We start from the raw sequence: 12,500 nt of genomic DNA on the forward strand, positions 1-12,500 counted from the left end.
TCAAAATTCTCGTAGGTAGGCATCCGATGGAAACTGAAACAAACCCAATGAAAGATCGGTGGAATGACTGAAGACATCAAGAAACCAATATTATTACTGACAGGGATTAAATAGATGATGACGTCATAGTATCCCTTCAAATAGCTTGACTTTGATGGAGCAAGAGCCTACGACCATACCATGCTGAATATACCGGTTCTCGTCCGATCACCGAAGTCAAGCAGCATAGGGCTCGGTTAGTACTTGGATGGGAGACCGCCTGGGAATACCGGGTGTTGTAGGCATTTTTTGCTTCATGAAATGCCCCTTTATTCATTTTTACATTTTAAGTCGTTGGTATTTGTTTTCCTTATAGTATCACTTTTGTCTCTTTTTGTTGTCTTTTTCGTCTCCTTCGTCACCCTTTTTAATAGAGCAGGAATAAACTTTTCGCTTGATGTCCGACATTCAAGGCAATGAGGAAAGTCGTTTGTTTGCAAGCACAGGGTCTCCAAGAGACGAGGCGCGCAGTTCAAGGCCTACACCATCATGTGAATTGTTGCGTCACACACAGGTGCGCATCCAAGAAAAAAAACACGACAATATCTCAAAATTCTCGTAGGTAGGCATCCGATGGAAACTGAAACAAACCCAATGAAAGATCGGTGGAATGACTGAAGACATCAAGAAACCAATATTATTACTGACAGGGATTAAATAGATGATGACGTCATAGTATCCCTTCAAATAGCTTGACTTTGATGGAGCAAGAGCCTACGACCATACCATGCTGAATATACCGGTTCTCGTCCGATCACCGAAGTCAAGCAGCATAGGGCTCGGTTAGTACTTGGATGGGAGACCGCCTGGGAATACCGGGTGTTGTAGGCATTTTTTGCTTCATGAAATGCCCCTTTATTCATTTTTACATTTTAAGTCGTTGGTATTTGTTTTCCTTATAGTATCACTTTTGTCTCTTTTTGTTGTCTTTTTCGTCTCCTTCGTCACCCTTTTTAATAGAGCAGGAATAAACTTTTCGCTTGATGTCCGACATTCAAGGCAATGAGGAAAGTCGTTTGTTTGCAAGCACAGGGTCTCCAAGAGACGAGGCGCGCAGTTCAAGGCCTACACCATCATGTGAATTGTTGCGTCACACACAGGTGCGCATCCAAGAAAAAAAACACGACAATATCTCAAAATTCTCGTAGGTAGGCATCCGATGGAAACTGAAACAAACCCAATGAAAGATCGGTGGAATGACTGAAGACATCAAGAAACCAATATTATTACTGACAGGGATTAAATAGATGATGACGTCATAGTATCCCTTCAAATAGCTTGACTTTGATGGAGCAAGAGCCTACGACCATACCATGCTGAATATACCGGTTCTCGTCCGATCACCGAAGTCAAGCAGCATAGGGCTCGGTTAGTACTTGGATGGGAGACCGCCTGGGAATACCGGGTGTTGTAGGCATTTTTTGCTTCATGAAATGCCCCTTTATTCATTTTTACATTTTAAGTCGTTGGTATTTGTTTTCCTTATAGTATCACTTTTGTCTCTTTTTGTTGTCTTTTTCGTCTCCTTCGTCACCCTTTTTAATAGAGCAGGAATAAACTTTTCGCTTGATGTCCGACATTCAAGGCAATGAGGAAAGTCGTTTGTTTGCAAGCACAGGGTCTCCAAGAGACGAGGCGCGCAGTTCAAGGCCTACACCATCATGTGAATTGTTGCGTCACACACAGGTGCGCATCCAAGAAAAAAAACACGACAATATCTCAAAATTCTCGTAGGTAGGCATCCGATGGAAACTGAAACAAACCCAATGAAAGATCGGTGGAATGACTGAAGACATCAAGAAACCAATATTATTACTGACAGGGATTAAATAGATGATGACGTCATAGTATCCCTTCAAATAGCTTGACTTTGATGGAGCAAGAGCCTACGACCATACCATGCTGAATATACCGGTTCTCGTCCGATCACCGAAGTCAAGCAGCATAGGGCTCGGTTAGTACTTGGATGGGAGACCGCCTGGGAATACCGGGTGTTGTAGGCATTTTTTGCTTCATGAAATGCCCCTTTATTCATTTTTACATTTTAAGTCGTTGGTATTTGTTTTCCTTATAGTATCACTTTTGTCTCTTTTTGTTGTCTTTTTCGTCTCCTTCGTCACCCTTTTTAATAGAGCAGGAATAAACTTTTCGCTTGATGTCCGACATTCAAGGCAATGAGGAAAGTCGTTTGTTTGCAAGCACAGGGTCTCCAAGAGACGAGGCGCGCAGTTCAAGGCCTACACCATCATGTGAATTGTTGCGTCACACACAGGTGCGCATCCAAGAAAAAAAACACGACAATATCTCAAAATTCTCGTAGGTAGGCATCCGATGGAAACTGAAACAAACCCAATGAAAGATCGGTGGAATGACTGAAGACATCAAGAAACCAATATTATTACTGACAGGGATTAAATAGATGATGACGTCATAGTATCCCTTCAAATAGCTTGACTTTGATGGAGCAAGAGCCTACGACCATACCATGCTGAATATACCGGTTCTCGTCCGATCACCGAAGTCAAGCAGCATAGGGCTCGGTTAGTACTTGGATGGGAGACCGCCTGGGAATACCGGGTGTTGTAGGCATTTTTTGCTTCATGAAATGCCCCTTTATTCATTTTTACATTTTAAGTCGTTGGTATTTGTTTTCCTTATAGTATCACTTTTGTCTCTTTTTGTTGTCTTTTTCGTCTCCTTCGTCACCCTTTTTAATAGAGCAGGAATAAACTTTTCGCTTGATGTCCGACATTCAAGGCAATGAGGAAAGTCGTTTGTTTGCAAGCACAGGGTCTCCAAGAGACGAGGCGCGCAGTTCAAGGCCTACACCATCATGTGAATTGTTGCGTCACACACAGGTGCGCATCCAAGAAAAAAAACACGACAATATCTCAAAATTCTCGTAGGTAGGCATCCGATGGAAACTGAAACAAACCCAATGAAAGATCGGTGGAATGACTGAAGACATCAAGAAACCAATATTATTACTGACAGGGATTAAATAGATGATGACGTCATAGTATCCCTTCAAATAGCTTGACTTTGATGGAGCAAGAGCCTACGACCATACCATGCTGAATATACCGGTTCTCGTCCGATCACCGAAGTCAAGCAGCATAGGGCTCGGTTAGTACTTGGATGGGAGACCGCCTGGGAATACCGGGTGTTGTAGGCATTTTTTGCTTCATGAAATGCCCCTTTATTCATTTTTACATTTTAAGTCGTTGGTATTTGTTTTCCTTATAGTATCACTTTTGTCTCTTTTTGTTGTCTTTTTCGTCTCCTTCGTCACCCTTTTTAATAGAGCAGGAATAAACTTTTCGCTTGATGTCCGACATTCAAGGCAATGAGGAAAGTCGTTTGTTTGCAAGCACAGGGTCTCCAAGAGACGAGGCGCGCAGTTCAAGGCCTACACCATCATGTGAATTGTTGCGTCACACACAGGTGCGCATCCAAGAAAAAAAACACGACAATATCTCAAAATTCTCGTAGGTAGGCATCCGATGGAAACTGAAACAAACCCAATGAAAGATCGGTGGAACGACTGAAGACATCAAGAAACCAATATTATTACTGACAGGGATTAAATAGATGATGACGTCATAGTATCCCTTCAAATAGCTTGACTTTGATGGAGCAAGAGCCTACGACCATACCATGCTGAATATACCGGTTCTCGTCCGATCACCGAAGTCAAGCAGCATAGGGCTCGGTTAGTACTTGGATGGGAGACCGCCTGGGAATACCGGGTGTTGTAGGCATTTTTTGCTTCATGAAATGCCCCTTTATTCATTTTTACATTTTAAGTCGTTGGTATTTGTTTTCCTTATAGTATCACTTTTGTCTCTTTTTGTTGTCTTTTTCGTCTCCTTCGTCACCCTTTTTAATAGAGCAGGAATAAACTTTTCGCTTGATGTCCGACATTCAAGGCAATGAGGAAAGTCGTTTGTTTGCAAGCACAGGGTCTCCAAGAGACGAGGCGCGCAGTTCAAGGCCTACACCATCATGTGAATTGTTGCGTCACACACAGGTGCGCATCCAAGAAAAAAAACACGACAATATCTCAAAATTCTCGTAGGTAGGCATCCGATGGAAACTGAAACAAACCCAATGAAAGATCGGTGGAATGACTGAAGACATCAAGAAACCAATATTATTACTGACAGGGATTAAATAGATGATGACGTCATAGTATCCCTTCAAATAGCTTGACTTTGATGGAGCAAGAGCCTACGACCATACCATGCTGAATATACCGGTTCTCGTCCGATCACCGAAGTCAAGCAGCATAGGGCTCGGTTAGTACTTGGATGGGAGACCGCCTGGGAATACCGGGTGTTGTAGGCATTTTTTGCTTCATGAAATGCCCCTTTATTCATTTTTACATTTTAAGTCGTTGGTATTTGTTTTCCTTATAGTATCACTTTTGTCTCTTTTTGTTGTCTTTTTCGTCTCCTTCGTCACCCTTTTTAATAGAGCAGGAATAAACTTTTCGCTTGATGTCCGACATTCAAGGCAATGAGGAAAGTCGTTTGTTTGCAAGCACAGGGTCTCCAAGAGACGAGGCGCGCAGTTCAAGGCCTACACCATCATGTGAATTGTTGCGTCACACACAGGTGCGCATCCAAGAAAAAAAACACGACAATATCTCAAAATTCTCGTAGGTAGGCATCCGATGGAAACTGAAACAAACCCAATGAAAGATCGGTGGAATGACTGAAGACATCAAGAAACCAATATTATTACTGACAGGGATTAAATAGATGATGACGTCATAGTATCCCTTCAAATAGCTTGACTTTGATGGAGCAAGAGCCTACGACCATACCATGCTGAATATACCGGTTCTCGTCCGATCACCGAAGTCAAGCAGCATAGGGCTCGGTTAGTACTTGGATGGGAGACCGCCTGGGAATACCGGGTGTTGTAGGCATTTTTTGCTTCATGAAATGCCCCTTTATTCATTTTTACATTTTAAGTCGTTGGTATTTGTTTTCCTTATAGTATCACTTTTGTCTCTTTTTGTTGTCTTTTTCGTCTCCTTCGTCACCCTTTTTAATAGAGCAGGAATAAACTTTTCGCTTGATGTCCGACATTCAAGGCAATGAGGAAAGTCGTTTGTTTGCAAGCACAGGGTCTCCAAGAGACGAGGCGCGCAGTTCAAGGCCTACACCATCATGTGAATTGTTGCGTCACACACAGGTGCGCATCCAAGAAAAAAAACACGACAATATCTCAAAATTCTCGTAGGTAGGCATCCGATGGAAACTGAAACAAACCCAATGAAAGATCGGTGGAATGACTGAAGACATCAAGAAACCAATATTATTACTGACAGGGATTAAATAGATGATGACGTCATAGTATCCCTTCAAATAGCTTGACTTTGATGGAGCAAGAGCCTACGACCATACCATGCTGAATATACCGGTTCTCGTCCGATCACCGAAGTCAAGCAGCATAGGGCTCGGTTAGTACTTGGATGGGAGACCGCCTGGGAATACCGGGTGTTGTAGGCATTTTTTGCTTCATGAAATGCCCCTTTATTCATTTTTACATTTTAAGTCGTTGGTATTTGTTTTCCTTATAGTATCACTTTTGTCTCTTTTTGTTGTCTTTTTCGTCTCCTTCGTCACCCTTTTTAATAGAGCAGGAATAAACTTTTCGCTTGATGTCCGACATTCAAGGCAATGAGGAAAGTCGTTTGTTTGCAAGCACAGGGTCTCCAAGAGACGAGGCGCGCAGTTCAAGGCCTACACCATCATGTGAATTGTTGCGTCACACACAGGTGCGCATCCAAGAAAAAAAACACGACAATATCTCAAAATTCTCGTAGGTAGGCATCCGATGGAAACTGAAACAAACCCAATGAAAGATCGGTGGAACGACTGAAGACATCAAGAAACCAATATTATTACTGACAGGGATTAAATAGATGATGACGTCATAGTATCCCTTCAAATAGCTTGACTTTGATGGAGCAAGAGCCTACGACCATACCATGCTGAATATACCGGTTCTCGTCCGATCACCGAAGTCAAGCAGCATAGGGCTCGGTTAGTACTTGGATGGGAGACCGCCTGGGAATACCGGGTGTTGTAGGCATTTTTTGCTTCATGAAATGCCCCTTTATTCATTTTTACATTTTAAGTCGTTGGTATTTGTTTTCCTTATAGTATCACTTTTGTCTCTTTTTGTTGTCTTTTTCGTCTCCTTCGTCACCCTTTTTAATAGAGCAGGAATAAACTTTTCGCTTGATGTCCGACATTCAAGGCAATGAGGAAAGTCGTTTGTTTGCAAGCACAGGGTCTCCAAGAGACGAGGCGCGCAGTTCAAGGCCTACACCATCATGTGAATTGTTGCGTCACACACAGGTGCGCATCCAAGAAAAAAAACACGACAATATCTCAAAATTCTCGTAGGTAGGCATCCGATGGAAACTGAAACAAACCCAATGAAAGATCGGTGGAATGACTGAAGACATCAAGAAACCAATATTATTACTGACAGGGATTAAATAGATGATGACGTCATAGTATCCCTTCAAATAGCTTGACTTTGATGGAGCAAGAGCCTACGACCATACCATGCTGAATATACCGGTTCTCGTCCGATCACCGAAGTCAAGCAGCATAGGGCTCGGTTAGTACTTGGATGGGAGACCGCCTGGGAATACCGGGTGTTGTAGGCATTTTTTGCTTCATGAAATGCCCCTTTATTCATTTTTACATTTTAAGTCGTTGGTATTTGTTTTCCTTATAGTATCACTTTTGTCTCTTTTTGTTGTCTTTTTCGTCTCCTTCGTCACCCTTTTTAATAGAGCAGGAATAAACTTTTCGCTTGATGTCCGACATTCAAGGCAATGAGGAAAGTCGTTTGTTTGCAAGCACAGGGTCTCCAAGAGACGAGGCGCGCAGTTCAAGGCCTACACCATCATGTGAATTGTTGCGTCACACACAGGTGCGCATCCAAGAAAAAAAACACGACAATATCTCAAAATTCTCGTAGGTAGGCATCCGATGGAAACTGAAACAAACCCAATGAAAGATCGGTGGAATGACTGAAGACATCAAGAAACCAATATTATTACTGACAGGGATTAAATAGATGATGACGTCATAGTATCCCTTCAAATAGCTTGACTTTGATGGAGCAAGAGCCTACGACCATACCATGCTGAATATACCGGTTCTCGTCCGATCACCGAAGTCAAGCAGCATAGGGCTCGGTTAGTACTTGGATGGGAGACCGCCTGGGAATACCGGGTGTTGTAGGCATTTTTTGCTTCATGAAATGCCCCTTTATTCATTTTTACATTTTAAGTCGTTGGTATTTGTTTTCCTTATAGTATCACTTTTGTCTCTTTTTGTTGTCTTTTTCGTCTCCTTCGTCACCCTTTTTAATAGAGCAGGAATAAACTTTTCGCTTGATGTCCGACATTCAAGGCAATGAGGAAAGTCGTTTGTTTGCAAGCACAGGGTCTCCAAGAGACGAGGCGCGCAGTTCAAGGCCTACACCATCATGTGAATTGTTGCGTCACACACAGGTGCGCATCCAAGAAAAAAAACACGACAATATCTCAAAATTCTCGTAGGTAGGCATCCGATGGAAACTGAAACAAACCCAATGAAAGATCGGTGGAATGACTGAAGACATCAAGAAACCAATATTATTACTGACAGGGATTAAATAGATGATGACGTCATAGTATCCCTTCAAATAGCTTGACTTTGATGGAGCAAGAGCCTACGACCATACCATGCTGAATATACCGGTTCTCGTCCGATCACCGAAGTCAAGCAGCATAGGGCTCGGTTAGTACTTGGATGGGAGACCGCCTGGGAATACCGGGTGTTGTAGGCATTTTTTGCTTCATGAAATGCCCCTTTATTCATTTTTACATTTTAAGTCGTTGGTATTTGTTTTCCTTATAGTATCACTTTTGTCTCTTTTTGTTGTCTTTTTCGTCTCCTTCGTCACCCTTTTTAATAGAGCAGGAATAAACTTTTCGCTTGATGTCCGACATTCAAGGCAATGAGGAAAGTCGTTTGTTTGCAAGCACAGGGTCTCCAAGAGACGAGGCGCGCAGTTCAAGGCCTACACCATCATGTGAATTGTTGCGTCACACACAGGTGCGCATCCAAGAAAAAAAACACGACAATATCTCAAAATTCTCGTAGGTAGGCATCCGATGGAAACTGAAACAAACCCAATGAAAGATCGGTGGAATGACTGAAGACATCAAGAAACCAATATTATTACTGACAGGGATTAAATAGATGATGACGTCATAGTATCCCTTCAAATAGCTTGACTTTGATGGAGCAAGAGCCTACGACCATACCATGCTGAATATACCGGTTCTCGTCCGATCACCGAAGTCAAGCAGCATAGGGCTCGGTTAGTACTTGGATGGGAGACCGCCTGGGAATACCGGGTGTTGTAGGCATTTTTTGCTTCATGAAATGCCCCTTTATTCATTTTTACATTTTAAGTCGTTGGTATTTGTTTTCCTTATAGTATCACTTTTGTCTCTTTTTGTTGTCTTTTTCGTCTCCTTCGTCACCCTTTTTAATAGAGCAGGAATAAACTTTTCGCTTGATGTCCGACATTCAAGGCAATGAGGAAAGTCGTTTGTTTGCAAGCACAGGGTCTCCAAGAGACGAGGCGCGCAGTTCAAGGCCTACACCATCATGTGAATTGTTGCGTCACACACAGGTGCGCATCCAAGAAAAAAAACACGACAATATCTCAAAATTCTCGTAGGTAGGCATCCGATGGAAACTGAAACAAACCCAATGAAAGATCGGTGGAATGACTGAAGACATCAAGAAACCAATATTATTACTGACAGGGATTAAATAGATGATGACGTCATAGTATCCCTTCAAATAGCTTGACTTTGATGGAGCAAGAGCCTACGACCATACCATGCTGAATATACCGGTTCTCGTCCGATCACCGAAGTCAAGCAGCATAGGGCTCGGTTAGTACTTGGATGGGAGACCGCCTGGGAATACCGGGTGTTGTAGGCATTTTTTGCTTCATGAAATGCCCCTTTATTCATTTTTACATTTTAAGTCGTTGGTATTTGTTTTCCTTATAGTATCACTTTTGTCTCTTTTTGTTGTCTTTTTCGTCTCCTTCGTCACCCTTTTTAATAGAGCAGGAATAAACTTTTCGCTTGATGTCCGACATTCAAGGCAATGAGGAAAGTCGTTTGTTTGCAAGCACAGGGTCTCCAAGAGACGAGGCGCGCAGTTCAAGGCCTACACCATCATGTGAATTGTTGCGTCACACACAGGTGCGCATCCAAGAAAAAAAACACGACAATATCTCAAAATTCTCGTAGGTAGGCATCCGATGGAAACTGAAACAAACCCAATGAAAGATCGGTGGAATGACTGAAGACATCAAGAAACCAATATTATTACTGACAGGGATTAAATAGATGATGACGTCATAGTATCCCTTCAAATAGCTTGACTTTGATGGAGCAAGAGCCTACGACCATACCATGCTGAATATACCGGTTCTCGTCCGATCACCGAAGTCAAGCAGCATAGGGCTCGGTTAGTACTTGGATGGGAGACCGCCTGGGAATACCGGGTGTTGTAGGCATTTTTTGCTTCATGAAATGCCCCTTTATTCATTTTTACATTTTAAGTCGTTGGTATTTGTTTTCCTTATAGTATCACTTTTGTCTCTTTTTGTTGTCTTTTTCGTCTCCTTCGTCACCCTTTTTAATAGAGCAGGAATAAACTTTTCGCTTGATGTCCGACATTCAAGGCAATGAGGAAAGTCGTTTGTTTGCAAGCACAGGGTCTCCAAGAGACGAGGCGCGCAGTTCAAGGCCTACACCATCATGTGAATTGTTGCGTCACACACAGGTGCGCATCCAAGAAAAAAAACACGACAATATCTCAAAATTCTCGTAGGTAGGCATCCGATGGAAACTGAAACAAACCCAATGAAAGATCGGTGGAATGACTGAAGACATCAAGAAACCAATATTATTACTGACAGGGATTAAATAGATGATGACGTCATAGTATCCCTTCAAATAGCTTGACTTTGATGGAGCAAGAGCCTACGACCATACCATGCTGAATATACCGGTTCTCGTCCGATCACCGAAGTCAAGCAGCATAGGGCTCGGTTAGTACTTGGATGGGAGACCGCCTGGGAATACCGGGTGTTGTAGGCATTTTTTGCTTCATGAAATGCCCCTTTATTCATTTTTACATTTTAAGTCGTTGGTATTTGTTTTCCTTATAGTATCACTTTTGTCTCTTTTTGTTGTCTTTTTCGTCTCCTTCGTCACCCTTTTTAATAGAGCAGGAATAAACTTTTCGCTTGATGTCCGACATTCAAGGCAATGAGGAAAGTCGTTTGTTTGCAAGCACAGGGTCTCCAAGAGACGAGGCGCGCAGTTCAAGGCCTACACCATCATGTGAATTGTTGCGTCACACACAGGTGCGCATCCAAGAAAAAAAACACGACAATATCTCAAAATTCTCGTAGGTAGGCATCCGATGGAAACTGAAACAAACCCAATGAAAGATCGGTGGAATGACTGAAGACATCAAGAAACCAATATTATTACTGACAGGGATTAAATAGATGATGACGTCATAGTATCCCTTCAAATAGCTTGACTTTGATGGAGCAAGAGCCTACGACCATACCATGCTGAATATACCGGTTCTCGTCCGATCACCGAAGTCAAGCAGCAGGGTCATTCTCAGAAAAATGCTACAATTGATGGGGGAAAAAATCGTAAAAATGAAGTCTACAGAATGGGTTGAAAGATACATGTTGTGAAAGTACCATGTATGAGAAAGTGGCAACAGAAAAGGGGCAAGTCGCTGTTGCGTCAATTTGAAGTACTGACCGGATTAACTCAAGCACTGTATATCAACGTTACGGAGGTTAATCGTTAGCATTGCTCACTTATGTTACTCAATTAAATCACTTTTGAAATGATTGAAATAGAAATGCACACCATTTAGTTTTAGTGTGGTATCAATAATTTTATTTACTGAAGCCAAAATGTTTGCAAGATAGAAAAAATATTCAATATTGTTTTTCAGAAGCAGGATTTTACCAAATAACATTGAGCAAAAAGTACCATAAAAATCATCGCACATCTTTCGTTCAGTTTAATGTTCATAATTTGAATGAGGCAACCCTAAAATAACTTTCATCCATAACCTTAAATCCTAAGTAATGCATGACCAATGCTGGGAATCCAAAGATAGTTTACCATTAAATCCTCTCGATGGCATTAAACCTTGTCAACATTCGTTACGGAAGTTAAAATCAAATTACAAATTGCAATATTTATTTTGTTAGCTTAGGAACATCCATATTAAGGTATTGGTATAACATTTTTTATTTCTTTATTGAAGATGAATGTGGAACGCATTGCTTAATTTTCCCACTCCCCCCCCCCCCCCAAATAAAAAAATGTTAAAAACAGAACAGGAAACGGACAACTGTCATTTTTGTTGTCGTACTTGTTCACAGTTGGAATGAGAAAACCGAATAACCGGGCCACAGAATTGTAGTTCATCTTAAAAGTTTCTGGCCCTAAGTAATCCTAAGCAAGATCTTAAGCAATGCATGACCAATTCTGGGAATCCCAAGATACTTTACCATCAAATCCTCGAGTGGCATTTACCATTGTCAATCCTCGTTACGGAAGTTAAATCGAGTTACAAATTGTAGTATTTGTTAGCTAATGAAAATCCATATATAGGTATTCGTATAACCTTTTTTTTAAATAAAGATAAATGTGGAACGCATAGCCTAATTTGCCATCCCCTCAAAAAAGAAAAAAAAATGTGAAAAACATTACAGGAAACGGAAACTGTAATTTTATTGTCGTTCTTGTTCACAGTTGGAATGAGAAAACCGAATAACCGGGCCACAGAATTGCAGTTCATCTTTAAAGTTTCTGGCAAAAAACAATAACAATCGCAGTCTAGTAACCAGGATGAGTTCTCTGGGTTACAAGGAATCCCGCCGCTTGCCAATAGCCAAAAAAGATAGAAAAAAGAAGAAAAAAATATATAAAAAAGGACATGGGGGAAAAAATAATAAAAAAGGTGAATGAAACAAGAGGCTAAAAATTCACAAATACATAAATTATTAACGGAATCTATATGATCTAATCTCGATTTTTTTTTCATTATTTTGTTTCATCGAGATACGCAATTATGCATCCTGTTCGTGATTTAAAAAAATGTTGAATAGCCAAAATGTTTAATTATCGAAATACGTATTTCATTCATAAATCCAACAAACCGTGAGTGTTTGAAATACCCCTTTCCATATTTTCATGTCAGTAGGCCTATATCGATTATTTCAGCGCTTTTCATGCGCATTAAGGGTGTCATCCAGGCTGAAAAATATGATCTGAACAAATAATAATCAGACAAACAAAATACTGCAATTAT

At 41.3% G+C, this 12,500-nt stretch overlaps 18 non-coding genes across 18 annotated transcripts; all 18 read left to right on the forward strand.

Annotated features, from left to right (window-relative positions):
• The first annotated feature begins 165 nt into the window (after positions 1-165).
• On the forward strand, positions 166-284 carry LOC135158296 (5S ribosomal RNA). Its single transcript, XR_010297070.1, has one exon. It is a non-coding gene; the product is annotated as a 5S ribosomal RNA (ribosomal RNA).
• Positions 285-751: 467 nt separating this feature from the next.
• LOC135158297 (5S ribosomal RNA) lies at positions 752-870 on the forward strand. The gene has a single exon (XR_010297071.1). It is a non-coding gene; the product is annotated as a 5S ribosomal RNA (ribosomal RNA).
• Positions 871-1,337: 467 nt separating this feature from the next.
• LOC135158298 (5S ribosomal RNA) lies at positions 1,338-1,456 on the forward strand. Its single transcript, XR_010297072.1, has one exon. It is a non-coding gene; the product is annotated as a 5S ribosomal RNA (ribosomal RNA).
• A 467-nt stretch (positions 1,457-1,923) lies between these two features.
• LOC135158299 (5S ribosomal RNA) lies at positions 1,924-2,042 on the forward strand. Its single transcript, XR_010297073.1, has one exon. It is a non-coding gene; the product is annotated as a 5S ribosomal RNA (ribosomal RNA).
• A 467-nt stretch (positions 2,043-2,509) lies between these two features.
• Positions 2,510-2,628, forward strand: LOC135158300 (5S ribosomal RNA). The gene has a single exon (XR_010297074.1). It is a non-coding gene; the product is annotated as a 5S ribosomal RNA (ribosomal RNA).
• Positions 2,629-3,095: 467 nt separating this feature from the next.
• Positions 3,096-3,214, forward strand: LOC135158301 (5S ribosomal RNA). The gene has a single exon (XR_010297075.1). It is a non-coding gene; the product is annotated as a 5S ribosomal RNA (ribosomal RNA).
• Positions 3,215-3,681: 467 nt separating this feature from the next.
• Positions 3,682-3,800, forward strand: LOC135158303 (5S ribosomal RNA). The gene has a single exon (XR_010297077.1). It is a non-coding gene; the product is annotated as a 5S ribosomal RNA (ribosomal RNA).
• Positions 3,801-4,267: 467 nt separating this feature from the next.
• Positions 4,268-4,386, forward strand: LOC135158304 (5S ribosomal RNA). The gene has a single exon (XR_010297078.1). It is a non-coding gene; the product is annotated as a 5S ribosomal RNA (ribosomal RNA).
• Positions 4,387-4,853: 467 nt separating this feature from the next.
• LOC135158305 (5S ribosomal RNA) lies at positions 4,854-4,972 on the forward strand. The gene has a single exon (XR_010297079.1). It is a non-coding gene; the product is annotated as a 5S ribosomal RNA (ribosomal RNA).
• A 467-nt stretch (positions 4,973-5,439) lies between these two features.
• LOC135158306 (5S ribosomal RNA) lies at positions 5,440-5,558 on the forward strand. Its single transcript, XR_010297080.1, has one exon. It is a non-coding gene; the product is annotated as a 5S ribosomal RNA (ribosomal RNA).
• Positions 5,559-6,025: 467 nt separating this feature from the next.
• On the forward strand, positions 6,026-6,144 carry LOC135158307 (5S ribosomal RNA). The gene has a single exon (XR_010297081.1). It is a non-coding gene; the product is annotated as a 5S ribosomal RNA (ribosomal RNA).
• A 467-nt stretch (positions 6,145-6,611) lies between these two features.
• On the forward strand, positions 6,612-6,730 carry LOC135158308 (5S ribosomal RNA). Its single transcript, XR_010297082.1, has one exon. It is a non-coding gene; the product is annotated as a 5S ribosomal RNA (ribosomal RNA).
• Positions 6,731-7,197: 467 nt separating this feature from the next.
• LOC135158309 (5S ribosomal RNA) lies at positions 7,198-7,316 on the forward strand. The gene has a single exon (XR_010297083.1). It is a non-coding gene; the product is annotated as a 5S ribosomal RNA (ribosomal RNA).
• Positions 7,317-7,783: 467 nt separating this feature from the next.
• Positions 7,784-7,902, forward strand: LOC135158310 (5S ribosomal RNA). Its single transcript, XR_010297084.1, has one exon. It is a non-coding gene; the product is annotated as a 5S ribosomal RNA (ribosomal RNA).
• A 467-nt stretch (positions 7,903-8,369) lies between these two features.
• LOC135158311 (5S ribosomal RNA) lies at positions 8,370-8,488 on the forward strand. The gene has a single exon (XR_010297085.1). It is a non-coding gene; the product is annotated as a 5S ribosomal RNA (ribosomal RNA).
• Positions 8,489-8,955: 467 nt separating this feature from the next.
• LOC135158312 (5S ribosomal RNA) lies at positions 8,956-9,074 on the forward strand. The gene has a single exon (XR_010297086.1). It is a non-coding gene; the product is annotated as a 5S ribosomal RNA (ribosomal RNA).
• A 467-nt stretch (positions 9,075-9,541) lies between these two features.
• Positions 9,542-9,660, forward strand: LOC135158314 (5S ribosomal RNA). Its single transcript, XR_010297088.1, has one exon. It is a non-coding gene; the product is annotated as a 5S ribosomal RNA (ribosomal RNA).
• A 467-nt stretch (positions 9,661-10,127) lies between these two features.
• LOC135158315 (5S ribosomal RNA) lies at positions 10,128-10,246 on the forward strand. Its single transcript, XR_010297089.1, has one exon. It is a non-coding gene; the product is annotated as a 5S ribosomal RNA (ribosomal RNA).
• The last annotated feature ends 2,254 nt before the right edge of the window (positions 10,247-12,500 follow it).

The sequence above is a fragment of the Lytechinus pictus genome, unplaced genomic scaffold (genome assembly GCF_037042905.1).
Source record: "Lytechinus pictus isolate F3 Inbred unplaced genomic scaffold, Lp3.0 scaffold_45, whole genome shotgun sequence".
Lineage (NCBI taxonomy): Eukaryota > Metazoa > Echinodermata > Echinoidea > Temnopleuroida > Toxopneustidae > Lytechinus > Lytechinus pictus.